Source organism: Stegostoma tigrinum, chromosome 42, assembly GCF_030684315.1.
Source record: "Stegostoma tigrinum isolate sSteTig4 chromosome 42, sSteTig4.hap1, whole genome shotgun sequence".
Taxonomy (NCBI): domain Eukaryota; kingdom Metazoa; phylum Chordata; class Chondrichthyes; order Orectolobiformes; family Stegostomatidae; genus Stegostoma; species Stegostoma tigrinum.
This window is the reverse complement of record NC_081395.1, coordinates 4685897-4708637: the sequence shown is the minus strand read 5'-3', so window position 1 is coordinate 4708637 and position 22741 is coordinate 4685897. Positions and strand designations below refer to the sequence as shown.

General features: G+C 40.3%; 2 protein-coding genes across 16 annotated transcripts in view; one reads left to right on the top strand and one right to left on the bottom strand.

The window, feature by feature from the left end:
- Nucleotides 1-22741, bottom strand: part of LOC125449368 (macro domain-containing protein CT2219-like) — a 987510-nt gene that overhangs the window by 716525 nt on the left and 248244 nt on the right. The gene's annotated exons all lie outside the window — the stretch shown is intronic.
- Nucleotides 1-22741, top strand: part of LOC125449455 (leucine-rich repeat transmembrane protein FLRT1-like) — a 188085-nt gene that overhangs the window by 14480 nt on the left and 150864 nt on the right. For 2 of the 9 annotated variants that reach the window (XR_007246922.2, XR_007246920.2), the window contains exon 2: nucleotides 8452-8605. The exons of 6 other annotated variants lie outside the window; for them this stretch is intronic. The gene's annotated coding sequence lies outside the window, so the exon portion shown is untranslated. Of the gene's footprint in view, nucleotides 1-8426; nucleotides 8606-22741 lie in introns of all 9 variants that reach the window. One more of the 9 variants, XM_059641681.1, reaches the window with a different exon arrangement.

The window sequence follows — 22741 nt, the reverse complement described above, 5'->3', positions numbered from 1 at the left end:
CTGGAAGTAATGGGTTGTTGACTAATCATTAAAATGCATCTCAAACCATTCATCTAGAATAGTCCTAACTACAAAAAAAAAGAAAATTTCCCAGTGATTAGGAGCTGTGATAAGCATAGCACCAAAATCTCTTGTTTTGTCCCAGCATATTGCATTCACTGCATGAGTTTATGCTTTGGGTATGATCGAAAACTTGGCTGTAAGTTGCACTTCAGCTCAAACTGGTTTTCAGAACTTATAGTTTTGTTCTGGAATCTGCTCATACACCCTGAGAGAGGGTGGCACACTGGTAATTTCACTAGATTATTAATCCAGGCTCCCACGAGGGGAACTGGTAGAATTTAAATTCAATTCAACAATTTCTAAAACTGAAAGGTGTCTTAAAAATAGTAATGATGGAACTATCATCATTGTTGAAAAGACCTATCTGATGCAATGAAATGGGAATGGAAATCTGCTGTTCTTTCCTCGTCTGATCTCCATGTGACTTTAGATCCACTCTGCCCTCTGAAATGGCCCAAACATGGAAATCAGTTGATGGTCAATCAGAGACAAGTAGTGCCTTGCTAGTGTCACCCTCATTCTATGAAAGAATCAGTTTAGAGAATGAAAAATAGGCCAAGCAGCAGAACAATTGGGCAACACATTAAATACAATACTTTAAAAATAATTTTGTACTTTAAGCATTTTTTGATGTATTTCAGATTGATAACCTGATGTAAATTACTTTATTTTTGAAAATTGGTTTGACACAAAAAAAAGCATTTTTTGAATCAATCAGTAGTCTAACACCTGAGCGATCTGATTCTCAATAACTGAACCTGACTGTTAAACTAAACAGAATTGTCTACTAGTTGCATGGTGTAAAGTACTTAGTAAAGTTTATTAAGTATAAAATATCTTTTAGAAAGTGCCTACTAGTGCTCCAGTTCCTCAGTAAGCACCTTAACGTTAAGAGACTCTTCAAAAAGATCTGCTTGGACTGACTTCTCAGACACCCATCATTGTGATTAGTTCAAACTGTGGAGGACAACAATTTCTGAACTGGGCTGAAGTCATGCATAATGTTCTTTAAAGCAACCCAAAAAAATAACAAAAGCTGGACTTGTGCTGGATGTAAATTGTGCTTGAAATTCTTTGATAGTTTCCACTGACTTTTGAAGACTATTGCCTATACAAACAGAAACTCCAGGATATGATGTTTTAAGAGGACAATATTAGTATTGACAAATTCCTCCTGAAATGGTATTTGTTCAGTTGACATTCCCTAAAGCACAAGTCTAGTCAATGTGTGGCTATGGATCATTGGGCTGTGGAGTACATCAGAGGCGGGCTAAAGTCTTATCCAATGTCCAAGGACATGCCTTCTAGCAGGTGTCACTGCACTGGAGAGTAATCAGGAGTGGGATCTCTGGCCAACATTCCTCTTCAAAGTCTCAGGTTGCTGAAAGTTTGTGTACCCACGTGGGTCAGTTCTGGACCAGGCAGAGCCTGGTAGTAGAATACCGTACTAGTACAGGTAGTTCTGCTTTAATGCATGTTTTGCTAGTGCAAATTGGCTGTAACGTGATTGATGAATAGTCGAGACTGTTTGGGTAACGCATACTTTCTGCTGTACAGGGAGAACAATCTTCTATAGCGATTTTCCTATCAAGTAATTTTCTATGGGGATGTTCTATATGCATGATTTTCTATACTATGAAGTCATGCAAGAACACAACGATCACATTATAGGAGAACTACCTGTCATGCGAAACATAGAAGAGAAGCAAACAATAAGATTGGCATCCATAATCTCCAGGGTACTTGGGGATCAGCAAATAATAGAACATAGAACATAGAACAGCACAGCACAGAACAGGCCCTTCAGCCCACGATGTTGTGCCGACCATTGATCCTCATGTATGCACCCTCAAATTTCTGTGACCATATGCATGTCCAGCAGTCTCTTAAATGACCCCAATGACCTTGCTTCCACAACTGCTGCTGGCAACGTATTCCATGCTCTCACAACTCTCTGTGTAAAGAACCCACCTCTGACATCCCCTCTATACTTTCCTCCAACCAGCTTAAAACTATGACCCCTCGTGTTAGCCATTTCTGCCCTGGGAAATAGTCTCTGGCTATCAACTCTATCTATGCTTCTCATTACCTTGTATACCTCAATTAGGTCCCCTCTCCTCCTCCTTTTCTCCAATGAAAAAAGTCCGAGCTCAGTCAACCTCTCTTCATAAGATAAGCCCTCCAGTCCAGGCAGCATCCTGGTAAACGTCCTCTGAATCCTCTCCAAAGCATCCACATCTTTCCTATAATAGGGCGACCAGAACTGGACGCAGTATTCCAAGTGCGGTCTAACCAAAGTTTTATAGAGCTGCAACAAGATCTCACGACGCTTAAACTCAATCCCCCTGTTAATGAAAGCCAAAACACCATATGCTTTCTTAACAACCCTGTCTACTTGGGTGGCCATTTTAAGGGATCTATGTATCTGCACACCAAGATCCCTCTGCTCCTCCACACTGCCAAGAATCCTATCCTTAATCCTGTACTCAGCTTTCAAATTCGACCTTCCAAAATGCATCACCTCGCATTTATCCAGGTTGAACTCCATCTGCCACCTCTCAGCCCATCTCTGCATCCTGTCAATGTCCCGCTGCAGCCTACAACAGCGCTCTATACTGTCAACTACACCTCCAACCTTTGTGTCATCTGCAAACTTGCTGACCCATCCTTCAATCCCCTCATCCAAGTCATTAATAAAAATTACAAACAGTAGAGGCCCAAGGACAGAGCCCTGTGGAACACCACTCACCACTGACTTCCAGGCAGAATATTGGCATAATGTTGGCCTATCTGATGATGCCCACATCCTGTGAATGACTTTTTTAAAATTGTGTGCAATATGACCTAGACAGTCGAGCAGAACGAATGGAGAACTGGAACTGCACTCTGGATTTGCACTCCTGATTTTGAAAATTCCTGACTCCAACCCCGTTGAGACAAAGTGTCCTGGATAGTCATTATTTTTGATCTGAGCATGGGGAAGTAGGAATGAGTCTTAGCTGGAGTTGAGCCCACTGACCCTAAACAACTGAGTAGGCAACAAAAGGGACTGCCTGCTGTCTAGTTGGACTACCTCAAAGATGCAATATACCAGCTGGAGAAAAAAAAGACCAAAAAAAGCTTGCACTTTAGCATCTACGCAACCCCAGCCTTACGCCTCCCATCAATCTCCTCATGGCCCTTCATACTGCCAATGCTAATTTATTGCACCTCCACCCATCTCCATCATCTTTCATATGCTTCCAACCAATCTACACCACGTGCCAAAACCCACATGGAGCCTCCATGCCTATTTATTCCCCCATTCAATACCCTTTGCTTTACATCTTCCGTGACAATTCACCCAAAATCGCCCATAGCCAGACCTAAGATGAAATGAAATAAAGTTCCAAGTACTTACTGGTGATATCACGGTTTAAAATCAAACCTCTCATTTATAAAAAAAATTCTGTCAACTAATTAATCCCTTATAAATAAACTCACTTATGTTTGTCACCCCACATCAAAGATTTGCTCAACCATTTGGAGCACTAAATCAAACTGTGAATTGGAAGGTGTCCCACTGTGATGATAATAAGTTTTGAAATCAGCCATGCAGGTCAAATCCTACAATGATAGCTCTCAGGCTTATGTAACAATCAGAGTTAAATAGCAAGCACTGATTTCTTTTCTAAAAAAACGAGCATAATTGTTTTAACTTATAAGTCGAAAACATTAAATCCCTTGAGTTTTTGATAATTCCAAGAGAATTTTGATGCTTTTAATAGATTTATGGTTCCATTGAGATTAAGCACTTGTTACGCATGTTCATATCTAATTTGAACAAACCCAGGGAACATCTAACTTCTCCCAAAAGAGCACTTGACCTCTCCAAAATGTATCCCTCGATCTATCCAAATGATAATCTAACTCAGTAAAAATCTTTAGTGAACTTAGACGTGCTCCTGAAAAATGAAAAGCATACATCTCGTGTTTTGGACATCCCAGTCACAAAAAAAACTGAGATAGTAGGAACTGCCGATGCTGGAGAATCTGAGACAACACGGTGTGAAACTGGATGAACACAGCAGGACAAGCAGCATCAGAGGAGCAGGAAAGCTTGACGTTTCGGGTCGGGACCCTTCTTCAGAAATTTCTGGCCTGCTGTGTTCCACCAGCTTCACACTGTGTTATCGCTGACTCTAGTATCTGCAGTTATTACTACCTGAGAAGTTGAGAGATGAGTTGGTTTGGGAGTGAATTCTGGAGCACAGCTGTCAATGACAGAGTGGTTAAAATTAGGGAGGCTTGAAAGGCCAGAATTGGAGGACCCAAAGATCTTGGAGGGGTCCAATGAGCTGGAGAAAGTTATAGAGAGAGGGAGGGGTGTTTCTTACTTTCTTTATTCATTCATGGAATGAGGGCATCACTGGTTAAGCAGCATTTATTGCCCATCCCTAATAGCCCAGAGGACAGTTTAGAGTCAACCACATCGCTGTGGGTTTGGAGTCGCATGTAGGCCAGGCCAAGTAAGGACGGCTGTTTCCTTCCCTAAAGGACATTAGTGAACCAGATGGATTTTTTTCCAACAATCAACAACGAATTCATGATCATCATTACATTCTTAATTCCAGATATTTATTGAATTCAAATTCCACCAACTGTGATGGTAGGATTTGAATCTGGGTCCCCAGAATGTTATCTGGGTCTCTGGATTAAGGGTCCAGCAATAATACCACTAGGCCATCACCCCATCTGTATGTGGGGGCTAGAGGAGGTTACAAACAGCGGGAGACGGTATAAGTACTGCAAGAAGTTACAGAGATAGAGAGGGATTTTGGGGCTAGAGGAAGTTACAGAGATAGGGAAAGGTGTCAGGATAGGGAGGGACGTAGGTGCTTGGTGGAGGTTACAGAAATAGGGAGGGTGTCAGGGCTGGAGGAGGTGAGACAGATGGGAGGGGTGTAGAGGGCTGGAAGAAAATACAGGCATAGGGAGGGGTGTCAGGGCTGGAAGAAATTACAGAGATAGGGAAAAAGTTGAGACCTTACAGCAATTTGAAAACAAGGAAGTTTTTATTTAATTAGAGACATTACTCAACAAAGGAGGAATAATTTGATTATGAATGAAAAGAATTACAGCAGAACTTTACTTTTTAACGAGGACTAATTATCTACCGTCTGTAGATATTGACTTGTTGCTTTGATATGTTTCTCAGTACACCAGATGTCTTCAGAACTGCACCCGAGAGTCATACAGTCATACAGCATGGAAACAAGCCGTTCAGTCCAATCAGTCTATGCCAGCCATAATCCCAAACTAAACTAGTTCCACCTGCCTGCACTTGGCCCATATCCCTCCAAATATTTCTTATTTGTGTACTTAACTGAATGTCTTTAAATGTTGCAACTGTATCTACATCAGCACTTCATCTGAAAGTTCATTCTGCACACAAACCATTCTCTTCGTTAAAAAAAAATTCCCTCTCACATCTTTTTTAAATCTTTCTCCTCTCGCCTAAACAATGTCCCCTATTCTTGATATGCCCAAGATAATTCTTTTCATGAGAGGCCATCCAGCGCAACCAAGGACATTAAACTCAATCCTTTGTCGAACATGCAATTCCAGACAGGAGTCACTGGATTCGTCAGGAGTGTAAACCCCAGGTGATTTTCCACTGAGCAGTCCAATGCCAATTGTAAAGTCTTGACCACAACATGGTGAAGAGCAGCCAACTCAACACAGATCAGGGTTGATATCTAGTATGGCGTCATGTCGCCAAGTACCAAGTTAAGCTGCTTTTACACAGTCAAGTTATTTAGTTTAGTTTCTGGGAAACTGCTCTCAAGATCTACAGTTTCAAGGATCTACAGTTCTGCCCCCAGGATAAAGGAGACAGATTTAATAATGTGAAGGCAGGGAACCAGCACATGGACATCAGTCTCCTGCAATCCAAACTAAATGAGCCTCAGTGTAATAACAATTTCAGTCAGCTGTCGTAAAAGAAAAGGCTGTGTATTGAAGCTGCAGTCCTGATAATTGTATATTCTCCTACTCAGATTTTTAACCTACTTCAGAAAACAAATATTCATACAGCTTTCCATTATGAAAGCATTTGACTTTATAAAGCCTGATTAGTTTGCTCAAGGTAATGAGCTCAGTTATTTTGCGTGGTTTTTGGCCTCCATACTATCAGCAGGTGAAGCAGGCAAAACATAAAGGGCTAGTAACAAACAAATATATATTTAATAAAAACCTATATTCAAATAGTGAATAAATATTCTAGTTAAAAGCTCACTCAGAACAAACCCAAAATATTCAAGCATTTAAAATGCCTGAAACAGCTGGATGAAGAACAATCACTGTTTTTCACTGCTTACACAATGAGTACTCAAAGCAAGTTTGTGGTCAGGAAATGTTGGATTCAAGTATAATCCTTCAACTTTATGGAATATTTTCAAGCACATTTTAAACACTGGACTTTGTTTTCGTGCAACAGTGATTTCCATTAGAGTTCAAGGCCCCCTTGATTTCAGTTAACTATGTGAGCGATTTCCTGTATTACGCTGTTGTGTCAATGAGCTGCTGTCTCAGCCTACAACTGTGTTAACGGTACAGAAATAGCTGCAAAATTCAGCAGATGATTTAAACATTGGTCAGCTCCTAAATTAAAACTGCAAAGGAACAAGGTTGCATGAACAGGAGAGGAGAGAGAAGTGCAGCTACGAGTTACTCTGAGGTTTAATATGCTTCAAAGGTTTTGCCTCTCTTCTGAAACAATTATTATTGCAATTCTCATTATCTGTCTCCTCCTAAAGCACTGGCACAACCTGGAACAACACCCATTAGCACTAGCCATCCTAGATTACTTTGTCCAACCTGGAACACCACCCCATCAGTACTGTCCATTCAAGATTACATTGTTCAACCTATCATTTCACTAGCACTGTCCGTTCTAGATTATTTTCCCCAACCTAGAATAGAACAGTAATGTATAGAATGGAAGTTTATTGTCACGTGTACTTTTACATGAAAAAATACAGTGAAAAGATTTATAAGTCGCCCCACTTTGGCACCTACATCAATGACAAAAGTCATACATAATAATAAAAGAGTCAAATTAAGACAAAGGTCATCACTGTTCAGTTAACAGCTCCTGGGCTTGGGGAAACAACAGAAGATCATGAAGACGAAGGTGGGACAAGACCGCCACTCCAGGCCTCTAGATACTAGGCCAGAAGATTTTGCCAAAGAAGATCATCACTCCTGGATGAGACCACCTGAAAGCCGCTGGAACACTCAGACGCCAAAGACAAAAGAGACCTCCTCACAGGGACAGGATGTCCACACGGAGATGCGATCGCCATGCTGGGCTGAGACCGCCCTTTTCCTCCTTCAGGTGCCCAGCCCTAGCTGTGGACCTGGAGCTTCAGCCTAGCCTGCGAGTCTGGGTGGGGGAGTTGGCCCTGGACCTGCTCTGAGCTCACCGGGAGACCCTGGGCTGGGGTGAAACAGTGTCTGGTTCATTCTGCCACCGCCACTATCAGTGGGGATCCATTAGAAAAGAAAACGAAGAATAAAAGAAAAAGCCTGGGAGAAACAATGAGTATCAACAGGTCTTTGATATCGCAGCAAGAGAACAAAGTCAAATCCAGTTTGTTTTCACCCAATATTCACAAGCTCCAACTTATAATCAGCGCTCACTGAATTATAAGCAGGATTGGAAAACTGGACACCTTCTTTCCTTACTCTAGGTAAGATCACATTGAGTGGTGCATTTACATCAAAAAGAAGCACAGTCTAAAATTTCAAAGCTGGAAAGTTTGATTGCAACTTAATATGAGATTTGGGCATTTTGCACTATATCCTGATAAATGATTATCACAATATCATCATCCACATTTTTACACTGTTCCTCACGTGCAGAAATTTCAGTGTGTTTTACAGAACAGAGACAGATGTTGAGTTGCAATGTTAAGATTTAGGAGGCAGAATACACAGAACATAGGAAAGGAAGTCAGAGAGTGGTTATTTAAGCATGGAGCTCCAGAAGATAAGGATATAATGCCAAATGGATTAAACTCCAACGATACAGTTGGATGAAGCGGAATGGAGAAGAGTGGAGTTAAGATAAGTAGCAGTCCAGAGTCAAAAGATGTGGATTTCGGTTTACAATGCATGAGTTGGCAATGCATGGCTGAATATTTCCCAATGGTTAATGGAGGAGAAGAATTTGAGATTGTCCTGGCCCTCCAGGATATTCAACATTGAAAAAAAAAACAGATTTATTCTTTGAATAAGATTAGCAATTTTGTTTTGAGATGATCAAGAAGGATCGTCAGTGAACAGTCAATTGGGTGAATTCTAGTGTTGAAATTGAGAAGATGTTTGTGATTGTTTTCCTGACAGCAAAGTAGGATGGAAAATCATCTGGAGAGGAGTAGGATGAGAGCATCCAAGTTGGAAACAATCGAGTTGATGAACAGGAGCGAGGTCCAACCAGGTTGGGGCTGTTGACATGTCTGAAACATCCTGGGAAGGCAGCAAACTGTCAGTTCAGAGGGTAAGTCATGTAGATATGGTTAAGAATTTACAGGTGCATAGTGCATTGATTTAGGAAAATGGGAGTAGGATATTAACAGAGTGACTACGTATTCAGTACAGTAGAAGTAAACCAAAGGCCATTTGACATTGCACAAATGTGTACATCCTGACGTGCAAGCCAGGTTCGGAACACAACCGCAGTCCTCAGAAGGTTAAATTAGCTACAGGATGAATACAATTCTATGCTAGACCTCAAAAGGTAAAAACAACACCATATTACATCGTGCATAGTTCTTTAGGTACATAATTGATTCAAAATGGGCTAATATCATATTTAACAGTACAATGCATTTAGCCATAACAAAATTAGGATTACAGATTAGTGCATTCCCACTGGTGAACTTGGGTCTCTACTGTTAGTTATTTCATCAAATTGATCTCAGTACCTCCGGACTGGGGAAGGAACAGAAAAATAGCAATGATTCCCAATCTTCATCAACATGCAGTGATTCCTGCTGAAAAGCACTGATATGGAACAGGATCAGTCTCAGCTGTGATGCTCCTCACAAAGAATTGCCAGTTGCTATTCCCTCTCCAGGCTCATACCAGAAGAATGGTCATTTGGGAAAAACACTGAAGAATATCTGCACCTGTGCTACTAGTTTCCAAGCAATTCGATATTGTCAGATTGGAAGAAATCAAAATGTGGGGAAGGGAGATTACACCACATAGTTTATGTGATTATCACTGAAAATCTCTAAATATTATAGTTGCAAAGACCTATACTCTGAACACCTGCAAAAATCCTCTTTACAAGTGTAGATTATCGCCAAATGTCAAATTTGAAGCAATTCTCATCAACAAATCATAAAAAAAATCACAAGCTTAGCTATTGCATACTATCATTATATAAGAGGATGAAGGGAAGAGTTTATTCATGCCAAATATTTCAACTTCGTTTTCATATATTAAAACATTAAAACCAGTTGAGTTTTACGATTTCTTTAGGGAGTGCTGAGCAACTAACACAGATATTATGTGGCATGGAACGTAGAGGCAGTGAAATGTTACAGAATCTTAAGGCAACTACAGTATGGAAGGAGGTTGTTCTGCCCATCTGATTCTCTGAAGCAGCAATTCAACTAGTGCCACATTCATGTCTTCTCCCTAAAACTCTGCATGATCCATTTTGTTTTAAGTGCCTCAACTGAATCTGCCTCCACACACTCTCAGATAAAGCACGTTCCAGATCCTATCCATCCGTGGCCTGAAAAGGTTTTTCCTCATTATCACCATAGCTTCTTCTCCCAATCACCTTTAATCTGAGTCCTCTGGTTTTTGATTCATCCACCAACAACAACAGTTTCGCCTTATCAACTCTGTCCAGACTCCTCCTGCTTTTGAGCACAACTGTCAGATCTCCTGTCAATCTTTCTTCTCCAAGGAGAATAGTCCCAAATTCTCTACTCTCAACATAACTGAAGTTTCTCATCCCTGAAAGTGTTCTCATGATTCTTTTCTACATCTTCACTATTGCCTTCACATCCTTCCTGAAGTGTGGCATTCAGACAGAATACTAGTGTTGATGCTGTGTCACTATAAAAGCCTAACATAAACTCCTTTCTATTTTAGTGATAGCCACTATTAATAAATCCTATTATATTACATGCATTAGAAACCACACTAACCTCCTTTCTATTTTAGTTATAGCCACTATTAATAAATCCTATTATATTACATGCATTAGTAATCACACTCTCAAGCCATCCTGCCACCTTAAAGGATTTAAGCACATAAACACCCACATGCCTGTATTTATATATCCGATTTTAAAATTGTGTCACTGGCACTACATTGTTTTTCTGCGTTCTTTTTACTAAAATATGTCACTTAATCTGCCATTTATCCATCCCTTTCCCCCAACCCAGCTATCCCATTTTGAAATTCTACATGACTCTCCTCACTGTTCACATTGTCTCAAAACTTTGCAAATTTTAAAACTGTGCTCTGTACAACAAAGGTTTAGGTGATTTATATATATCAGAAAAGGTAGGGATCTAAGACCAAGCCTGGAGAGCTACACTCTATGCCTGCCTTCTGTCCGAAATACATCCATTAACCATTGTTCTGTTTGCCCTCACTCATCCAGTTTTGCGTTCATGGTGCTAATGTTTTTATTCAATGAGTTCTAACTTTGCTCACAAGTCTTTTGCGTGGCACTTTATTAAATGCATTTTGGAAGTTCATATACACCATGACAACTGCATTATTTTTGTCAATCCTTCTCTGTTACCTCACCAAACAAAATGCAGCATGTTAGTTCTTAATTTGTTCTTAATAAATCTGTACAGGTTTCCTTGATTTAAACTCTAACTTCAGATAACGCCCCCTGGTTCTACACTCAGTAGACAGGAGAAACATCCTATCTACATCCAGCCTGTCACGCCATATAGGAATGCTAATAAGTTTAAACTAGAACATGTCCATTCTTCGAACTCCTAGCTCTTAGGGAATACAGTTTAGATTTAGATTAGATTCCCTACAATGTGGAAACAGGCCCTTCGGCCCAACAAATCCAGACCGCCCCTTGAAGCATCCCACCCAGACCCATTCCCCTTTAACCCACACACCCCTGAACACTACGGGCAATTTAGCATGGCCAATCCACCTAACCTGCACATCTTTGGACTGGGGGAGGAAACCGGAGCACCCGGAGGAAACCCACGCAGACACGGGAGAATGTGCAAACTCCACACAGACAGTCGCCCGAGGCAGGAATCGAAGCCGGGTCCCCGGCGCTGTGAGGCTGCAGTGGAATTAATCTGGTGAACCTCCACTGAACCCCCTTTATGGCAAGTGCATTCTTCCTTGGGATGCCTAAACTGTACACAGTACTCTAGATATGGTTTCACCAGGCTCTCCACAACTAAAGCAAGACATCCTCTAAAATCAAACCCCCTTGAAATGAATGCCAATTGCTTGTGGCATCTGCAGGCTAGCTTTTAATGACTCCTATACAAGGAAACCCTCCCTTTGGACACCATTACCTCCTAAACTCTCATCACTGAAGAAATATTCTACAGGTAGTTCTGCTATAAATACATGCTTCATTAATACAAATTGGCTGTAACGCAATTGATGTATAGTGGACAATTTTTACTTAAGGCAAACTTTCAGCTGTACAGGTGTAGCAATTTTGTATGGGGATTTTCCTGTAACACCATTTTCTATAGTGCAAGGTCACACAAGAACACAATTATCACGTTATAGGAAACTACCTGAACCTGTCTATTCCAAAGGGAACAACTTCACACTATTCACATTATATTCTATTTGTCATATTCTAGCCCATTCACTGAGCCCGCCCACATTCTCTTGAAGTCTCTTTGCATCCTTCTCACACAGAGGAAGTGGTACATGCAGGTACAGTTACAACATTTAAAAGCGATTTGGACAGGTACATGAATAGGAAAGGTTTATAGGAATATGGGCCAAATGCAGGCAAGTGGAACTGGATTGGGACAAGTTAGACCAAAGGATCTGTTTCCATGCTGTATGACTCTATGGCTGTAATTTACGTTCCACCAATTTAATGTCATCAGCAAATTTGGAAATATTAGAGTTTGTCCCCATTTCCAAGTCATTTTACCGATTGTGAACAATTATGCTCTCAGCTTTGATCCTTGCAGTACCTCTCTAGTAACAGCCCGCCATCCTGGGAATGACCCATTTATTCTGACTCTGAAAAGTAACTGTTCTATTTCTCAGACATTTCTTTGTTATCCACTGTAGGTTTCCTGTCCCCAAGTGCATTAGCTTCACATTTATGTTTGCTTATCATTTTCTTTTTGTATATCACTAGATATATAGTTAGATTTATAGTCCACCTTTATGCTCCTCACTAATTTGGTTTCATGTCCTCTTTTCTCTTTCCTTATCAGTTACTTCATCCTCCTCTGCTGGGCCATAAACTGCTCCAACCCAAAGGCTTATACTTTTTCTTGCTTTCTCATACACAGCTGCTTTTGATTTAATATAATCTTTAACAAGTGGATTCACACTTTGGGTGTTTGCACCTTAGAGGAATGTACGTTGGTGTACAGCATTGTTACGATCTCAGCTGATGTTATTACTGGGCCATTAAGATTACAGACTGAAATCATGGCTTGATAGATCATATTTTGTCTCTTTTAGTTTTAACAAGGTGGACTTTCACACAAACATAAACAAACTATGCTGCAGAATTGAGTTTAACAATACTACAAGTTCTCTTGCATAAAAAAATTAAAATGAAATAGAATAAACCACATAGCCATAAACATAAAGATTTTAAAAACAAGGTGGTAAAAAAATCTCATTAATCCCAAAAACCCTCTTTTACACTACTTATACCAGAGAGAATTCATTTTATTTAACATCTACAAGGCTTAACTTAACTTTTTTTCGATGTTTTAGTTTGAGAATCTGATAGTCTCCTCCAAAAGTCTTTCTAAGCCTAGTTGTAGACTTTCTCAGCTTCAAATTACCCCTTGCACTGAGGTAACCTCATTTTATCAGTCCTGAAACCACCCCCTTTCTCAGCAGCAACTGTTTTACACATCTATTTTCAGCCAAGGCTTCTGCAAACCTGTCCCAACTGAAACAAAAACTATTCTGTCCCAAGCTGAAGGCGTTTACCCTAAACATCATGAAAGATTCCAGAATCTTCTACCTGAAACCCTAATTCATTATACTGCTTACATTATTTACTCATAAACTCTCCCAATGTAAACAAATCTCCATGACCCCTTGGGACATTCTTTCTAATACCATGTTTATTACTTACGACTTAATTATTAAAGCCTTATTAGGCACATAGAAAGCCAGTTCAAAATTCAAAAATAAAAGATATTACCACACAGACAAATCACACACCTTCCATCACACATTGTAATATTTGTTTAAATGCGAGTCATTGCCTACAAATGTGCCTTCAAATCTTATAGCATATTTTACTAATCCACTATAGCTAACTTGTCTTTCATACTCTCACCGTATCCTTTACACAAACTTAAGGCCTTAGTTTAAGATTAAGTATGTCATATTCAAACTTTATGCAAAATTCAATCATATTATGATTATTATGAGGAATTCTCTCTCCAACTCTCCTCAAAGTCTGCCTGGAGTGGTGGCCTCCTAGTCTTGCTGCTGACAGGCCTTCTACGAACAACTACACTGTTTCCCAGAGATTTCCTATTAGCCCCTGTTGGCTTTAAAATGCTGTTAAAGAATCTTAATTGGTGAACCTCCATTTAAAATCCCTGCTGCCTGATTTTGCCTCAGGAGGAACAGCCCAGGGACAATGTAACCAGGAAACCAGCATGCTGGCCACAGGCATTCCCTACTACCTGCTTCCACATGGCCCTTAGTAGGGCATAAAACATTCACCCTAACATTGACCTTTGTCAATCAGTAATGTTAATTTCTGTTTCTCTCTCTACAGATTCTGCTATCCTATTGAGTATTACCAGTTTATTTTTGATTTTTATTTCAGCATCCACAGAATTTTCCCTGTGTATAGTGTTAAAAATCCAATTACATTTCATTCACCAAAATGCAAATTCTACCAGGTTTAGATAGAGAGATATAGCATAAAAAAGATCAAGTTCTCATCAGTTCAATTATTTCTAATTGATTGTGGTTCGTGGTGGAGTTGTGTGGGTGGAGGGATGCATTGAACAGCTCAGCTTATAGTAAATCATAAAATCTCTGTCAGCAACCTCTGAATATTGTGCCTAACTGCACATGCATAGACTTCTCAAGTTGCTATCAGTTCTAAAAGACTAACGATGGCAACCACTGACACTTTCACCGTCGTTACATTGCAGAATCTAGACTATTTCATCAAGTATATGATACATGTTTCTTTTTAAGATGCCCTGGAACGATTTCAAAGCTATAATCTCATCTGGTGTTCAGGTGATCATTTCAATCAGATTAGTGCCATGTAATCATTCTCAGCTATCCATTATTGTCTATTTAATGCATACCACGACAGAACTTTGGACAAAAACCTGACAGCCTGTTCAGTGTGAAAGCTTCATTGAACATGGCAGTAGAAATCACTTTACAAAGCCCTAAGGGGGAAACTTGGCTTACTCTTCAAAACTTGGAATATCTGAAGCTTCACTCTGTAGCTTAAGATAATAAATAGCTGGACTACAGGTAACTTTAATATTTTGTCATGACACGCTTTTCCAGATAGCTGCATTAGGAGATTAGCAAAGATTCTGTTTCTACTTGTTTTACCAATGCTTAAAAAGGAAAATGTATTAATCTGTTTTCTCTAACATTTTTCTTTCCAAGCAACAAACAACTATGGTACTGGTGAAGTGGGGAAAAAGCATCAAAATAACTCAATAGGTTAATTTTGCACATGCAGAATTTATCTCAAGGGTCAGCTGTTTGATATTGAAAATGAGAATGAAAGGAGAAAGTTCTGTTTCATGTAACGTTTTTTCATATCTCAGAAACATTTCAAGGCACTTCACGAACAATGGACAAATACAGCAGTCATTACATACATATCACGATCCTGTCAGTAGCGGTGATTTAATTGATCATTTATTCAAATGACTGCTTCTTATACAATATTTGGCAGAATTGAAAAAAAAACACTGATTTGATAGTTAGACCATTGGTGGTTTTCTGCTTTGTTACAACTAGCAGCAGAATTGTTTAGTGACAATCTTCAGAGGAAATGGAGAGAATATATTTTAAGTATCTCTCAAAAATCAGTTAAAATTAATTGTATACCCCATGCTTTGCAATCTACTAAAACCAAATTAGTATTAACATAATTGCAAATGCAAGATGAAGGTCGGACTATTTCACCACAGGTTTAGTTTATTGTTCAGCACCTACATTACTAGCAAATCAACAAACTAGATTAAATGGAGCTACTATCTGCGAAGGCAACACGCATCACCAAATTAGTAATTGCACAGAAACTATGCTACCCTAAAAGATATTTTAACTGCCGTAGACCTGTTCAGCAGTTTAACCCCCATTTCTGCTTGCTCGACACCAAAGCAGTTTTGAGGTGACTGTGGCAGATTTTATGTTTATGCTGGAAAACTATCGCAACAGTATGTGAGCTCTTTACACTCCACTAGGACTGGAATTGCTTCCTTCACTACCGACAGCACTTTAATAGCATTTGTTGACAACAAACAGTAAGGATGTTCAGGTGTACTTGCTAACAGGAATTCCAGCCAATTCCAGGATTGTCTAAACATATGTACTCTGCACTCAGCTCAATAAAAGTGGAATCCTATTGTTAACAGGTTTCCTCTGAGCGGACTACCTTAGCATAACCAATTAGCACAATTTGCCCAAGTTATTCTTCATGATTTGACAGTCATCAGATAATTGCTAAAACCTCTTAATTAGCAGGGCTAAGCTCCAATTTCCTCCATCTTTACCCTCTCATCTCATCCAAGCTCCATTTCCAATTAATACTGGCACGAAACATCTTCATGTCTAGCCTCAGAACTCTGAACAAGTAAACAAACCCAGCTGAATCCAGGTAGGATAATTGCTATGAAATACTGGCCATAGATTTGGATAATTTAGTTACATCACACAGGACAAGGAACTGGAAGAGTAATTTGCATGGAATTCAGTCCTCCCAATAAAGAGGACTCGTAGCCAGTCATGATAATAATATTTTCTTTTAAATTAAAGGGTAAATTTAAAAAGCAGGGACAAAGCATTTTGAGCAAGTTACTGGAATGTCAGCATAGGCTCACTTCCATAAGAAAGGAAGAAAAACTGGTTGGAACAAGAATGACATTTTTAAATTAAGAACTAAATGTAACAGTTCTAATGGAAAATCATCAACCTGAAACATTAGTTGCAAACTTGTGCTCCTGGAAATGGCAGGTTTGGAGATAGGAAGGGACCTTTGCAAGGTGACAGCATACCAAAACTCCACAGTCTTCCGCTTTTCCAAGGAATTAAGTTCAGGCTGAGAAAACCAATTATGGATCACTTCAGGGCCTTAGCCTCCCACCGCTGTGAGTATCCCTGTTGCGAGCAATGTGACCACATGGAGTACCAAACAGGTCAGCTTGTACAGGCAACGTGTCAAACAGAAATGAGACTCAATCAAAGCAGCTAAGTGTTTGATTGCGGAACTGAACATCAGGGCAGGGGGATATCCATTGACAGCCACTCCATGCCCTTGCACCTAGATCCCCTGCTACCATCTCTCCACAACCCACAACTTCAGGGCTCCCACCCTACAGACAAATCACTTACCTCACTTGATGGTTGTTTGCGATCTTGGGGGAGTTTCCAGCAGCAGTTATGCTTTCCTCCATGGCACTGTCAGCTTCTATTTGACTGGTAGCTGTCCCTGGGCTGGATTTCTCTGGCTGGTATTTTGATTCCATGCAAAGATCCACTGATGGCCTTGCCTATTCCTGACTGGTATTAGATTTAGCAGGCCTTCCCTGCAAGAGACATCGTATGCATCTCAGTGGCTCTCTAGCAAAGAAAGCCCCCATTGCTTCAGCAAGATTCTGCCCATTGACATGGTTTTTCACCACAGATGCTGCCTGACCTACATTTTGCAGCATTTTCCATGCTTATTTCAGATTTTCAGCAGCCACAGTGTTTTGCTTATGTGTTGAATTGTTTTGACTTTGAATTTAAAATATCCTTTGGAAGTTGAACTACAATTAAGAATAACAATGAGGGGCTACCATGATTCCTCTGGTCACAATGTTCCACTCCCTGATTGGAAACAGAAGTATGGAACCATGTGGCAAACTTCTACCTATTCTGCCATCTAAGTAAGTGTCACAGCCATCATCCTTACTGTGTGAACATTGTTGTACATTCATTAATAGCTGCAGTATCACCCATCTGAGTAACCTATTCAGGTTCAATGAAAATGCAGTCAATCTAAGGAGGAGCTAAAACCAATGTATACACTGTAGAATCAATGGCCATGGCACCATTAGTATGGGTTGATTGAGAAATCATTTTCAAAAGGAAAATTTTGCACATAATTTTGTATGAAGGTGTTACCTTCATATCAAATACTGGCAGCTCAGTTTACCAGACCTGAATGGACATTTCCCTGAAGGCTACAGTACATAATCTCTCATCATTCTGTCTCACTCTGTCAAATAGCCTTTTAATACTCCATCACTAACATTCTTAATTATATAATGAATGAACAAAAATGGTAAAAGGCAAAAAAGTGGAAGACATTGTTTATAAATACCCCAAAGACTTCTCTATTGTTCAATTGAAGACTTGAGGGCAAATCTTATTTGTGACTGCCAAGGCTGCAGCACTGACGCAAGCAGCTAATATCCTTTTGTAAACATCAGATACTACGTACCACTTGTTCCTTGCTGTAAAGTTAATATTGGAACAATATGTAAACTACAAGAGCCAACTATTCTTAACAGGCCTGAAGTGGTGGCTCCTGATGGGGGAATTAATCATTTTGCAGCCAGGTGAGCATTCAAGCAACAGCAAATGTCTGACCTCTTGCTGGTAATCAAGTAACCTTGCAGTATGTACCACCCCCATGTGGGCAAAACCCACAGAGAGTAGCTGCAGAAATTTCTCTGCTTTCAAAATGGGTTACGTGTTCAAGAGTAAATTCATTGAGGGGGCTAACAAGTTTCACCTGTACGGAATTGCCAATCCCTGCAATGTTCTGTTATTTGTTTTATTTAAAAGAGCACAGCTTAAAAATAAAGATATAAACATTATCCTTTTACTTTGCACCTATAGGCACCAAACCTGACCTTCAATATCACCATTTCGCCCAATATTTCACCAGAGGCATCTGCTCTCCTGTCATCTGAAACACTGTGACAGGCATACATTTCTGTCTCCAAGCATGTTGTATTTTCTCCCCATCCAGGCAGTTTGAATTAAAGAACAAATGGATCAGTTTGATATACAATACAATTGAGGGAATTCAGCAACTACTTCTGAACCACCACAAAGTTAAACTGAGTGAACACAAAATATTTCAAACAGATGTTGTAAAAAATATACTGCCACTCTGTCAAACATTTCTTTTTAGTTTTACTGTTTGATGCTGACTGAATTATTCACACATGAGAATTTTTTAAAAATTCCCTTTGATTTTTATTCTGGTTAAGGTGAGCAGGCATAACATTTTTTTTCAATCCAAGCAGGTTCGCTATTGAGCAGGTCAGATGTAAAATCCATGGACAGAATCTTATAAGGGTCTGAGCAACATCAGCTACAGCAAGATCTGTGGCAAAATTTGTCAAGAAGACAGGCAAAGCCAATCTCAACATGGGAGAACTTTGCTTCATGCTTTTCACTAGCAGCATGGTGGGTTTCTCACTAGGCAGCAGTGAGTTGGCACTAAAATAAGATTACTGCTTATGAAACACCTTGTAGATGGCCCAAGTCACCGCATTAATATTCCATTCTCAATCGTAGCAAACTTGCCAAATAAGCTAAATGTTAGGAAAACTCCACTGGCACCCACAACATGCACCTTGCATCCATGCATATTGGTATCTGATATGTGCCAGCCTCTGAGAACCCTCGTGGCACATCTCTGATCCACTTACAAGATGTTTCTGCATTCATTTCTGCAGTTCAGGCTTCACCAGTATTTTCAACAAAAGCTGCAGCAAAAAGACATTCACCAATAAACACACATCCTGCTCATGGACTGGATCAGGCTATACCTCTTGAGTTCTTTACTCTCTGATGGAGTGCTCATTTACTCTGCACATAACTGGATGCTCACATCTTTCCTGCCTTACATTGCCTAGCCTTGCCTTTTTGTACTTTGCCCCCTCAGTCAGAGATACCCAGCTGATGCTACTTCTGCCTTGCCTTGCCTTGCTGTTTAGCACAGACACAAAACTAGGATGTTTGTCTTGGTGTTTGTCTTGACTCCTTCTGCCCTGTAGTGGGCTGAATTCTTCTTGGAATGAAAGCAAGGCAGGTATACAGAAGATGAGTGCGGGTGGCACAGCTGTTATCTTTGTTCAGGTGGGGAGGTATCCCAAGTGAATGAGTAGACAGTACAGATGGCATGCAGGGTTATTGGTGTTGGGGGTTGGGGTAGGTGACAGCCAGTGCAGGAAGATGATGAAGGCAATTAGTGGGAGTGGTAGAGCATGAGACTTGACACGAAGTGGATGAGATAGCTAGGATAGCGTTAATATGAGGTATTGGGTACAAATGATTGCGTTTATACTGGAAGAGTGGAGATGGCATGACCTACTTCCTACAGTGTTATGCATTCTACTGACAGTCGAGACATCTTCAGACTGGGTGGTGACCTTGGAGCAGGCTGAAATGGTTTAGTATTGTGGTCTCCACTGCTGATCCTGGAAAAAGAGGAAATCCCACCTCTGCACCATCCCACCCGACAGGATCTCCAGGATCCTACTCGCAACACAAGGAAATTATTTCGCAATCTGCCGTGTCAAGGACAACCGTCAGGAACTTGTAGGGCAGTTCTGAACTGACAGTACTCGTCAGGGTACAGAAAGGGCTTTCAAGGATGGCGCAGAGGTAAGAGATGCTAGTGAACGCAGAATACCAGATGAGTGGCGCAGTATTCTGGAATGGCATGTGGTAAGATGTGGCTGGAATCAAATGTGAGGGATACCATAGTGATGGTTTAGGTAATTAATGGAGTGAGTTCTCTAAGATATTGCAAGAGAACTCACGAGGCCTCACATCACAAAACTCTCCAAAAATCTCAACACAACTTGGAATATAACCAAAAGAACTATAAGATTCAGCCACATCTCTTCCTTAACAACTACATCCCATTCCCACCCAACCAATAATGTATCTCAGCACAAAGTGGTCAAAGTTTTGGAAAACACAAGGGCAGAATTATACCATTTTTATTCCAGGAGTGCGGGTGTGGGCATATGAGTTGTTGACTGACACACTGTCCCCACCAGTGGGATTACTCAACTCATCAACTGCCAATTATCTTATTTATAGCCGAGAGGCAAGTAAGGGGGACATCTCATCCTATCACAGTTCACAACACTGGTGATCTAAGTTGTCAAAAGCTACCAGCCAACCAGAGCGCAACTGGGTCATAAAGCCTGCCAGTTAAAGCCTATTCCAATCAACAGCAAGAAGGTATTGCTTTCTTTCCTCTGTCTCACAGAATGGAGGTCTCACGGAGAGGTTGGTGGAGCGATTGGGGCAATCAGAAGCAAAGTCAGGGTGGTCATTTTCAATGACCATCACCTTGCCCACTTTCCATACCTCCAACTGCTCCCATTTTGGGACAAATGAGGCCCCTTTCCAACCCAGTAGGGCAAGTCATCATGGTTTTACATTTAGAAAGCTAGCTACTTTTCTTACCTGCCAGGAAGGCAAGTGATCAGCAAGGTGATGTGCTGAACTCCTTAAATGGCCAATAATTGATTACTTCAGGGCTTTAGTTACTGGTACTTTAAGAATGATGCCCATGGGCTTCTCGTAAAGCAGTTTTATTGCTAAGTGTTCAGAGGAGGTGAGTTTCACTTCAGCATCAAGTTATTTTCCCCTCTCACTACCTTCTGGCCTTCTTCTCCAGGCCAATGAGAGGTAGACAATAAACGCTGGCCTAGTCAGTGAATCCATCTCTCATGAATGAGCAACAAATTGAATAGACTTCTCTGTAATTGTTTGGTAGAATCAAATACTTTGCTATAGGCTAGACTGAATAAGGATGGCAGATTTTGTCGCCTAAAAGGTATTCGTGAACCAGATTTTTTTTAATGACAATTTAGTGTTCCAAGTTATCGTTAACGATGCTAGCTTTTCATTCAAGTTTTATTTATTTAGCTACAGAATTTTAATGCCACAGTTGCTGTTGTGAGATTCTGTCAGACTTGTTCTTTCAGCCAGGTACCTGGTCTACGAGCCCACTAACGTAACAAATAAGCTATCAATAATTATGATGGCATCATTTACAATTCCAGCTAACAAGACAATCAGGAAGGAAGGTCTAACAGTCAGCAATTCACTGGGAATAAGATGAAGGATTGTAGAAGTTAGGGTGCATTGATGAGGTGACACTGCAAAGACATCGGAGAAGATGGTGGAGAAACTGAAACAGAAATGTGTTCAATGTTTTGCATTTGACTCCATTATTATTATTTTAAAATACTCGCTGATCAAATAATCATTGTTCCTTGTTTAATAAAACAAAAAAATGAAGATGTTGGAGATCTGAAACCCAAAACAGAATTTGCTGGAGAAACTCAGTAGGTCCAGCAGCATCTGTGAAAAGAGAAGAGAGAAAATAAAGTTAATGTTTGCTGCTTTCTTAATCACTGCCATCCTCTGGGTGCACATACACCCACAATACAGTTTGGGAGGGAATTCCAGAATTTGACCCAGTAGCAGGAAAAGAACGGTGGTATATTTTGAGGTTAGGATGGTGTGTGGCTCGGAGAAGGTTCCGCAGGGGTGTGGTGTTCCCATGCACTTTCTGCCCTTGTCTCAGTGGTAGAGGTTGCAGGTTTGGAAGACACCATCGAAGGGAACTTCCTATCTCACAGCACAGAGAGTGTACTTGAACCTCTACCATTCATGAGATGTAAGAAAGCAGCTGATCACCATCTTCTCAAGGAATGGGCAATAAATATTAGTTTTCCCTGCAACAGTCATATCCTGTGAACTGATGTACAAGATGCCCTGCAGCAACTCATGAGGACTTCTTCAACAGGACCTTGACAACCCTGGCAGAGCACCCTGCCATGCTTCAAAGCCTCACACTTCCATCCCCCATGGCCTTGCACTTCCTTTTGACAAACCTTTAACCAAGATTTTAGTTAACATTCTTAATATCTCCACCTCTGTCTCAATAATTTTCTTTTGCTATTTAATTCCTATGCATCTTGGGACATTCTTCACAAAAGTGCTGTATAAATGCAAAATGGTGAGAGTGATATTTAATAAGACTGCTTAATCACAACTTCTGAACAACTGTTGCAGAAGTAGTTTTAAAGTCCTGTTTGTCACTACACTCATCCTTATGGTTTCTATAAATGAGATGTTCTAAGAAGATATCCATTAAGATAGGAAACACTTTAATTTCCCTATCCTCCTAAAGTATAAAGCAAAAGCTCATAAAGGCAAC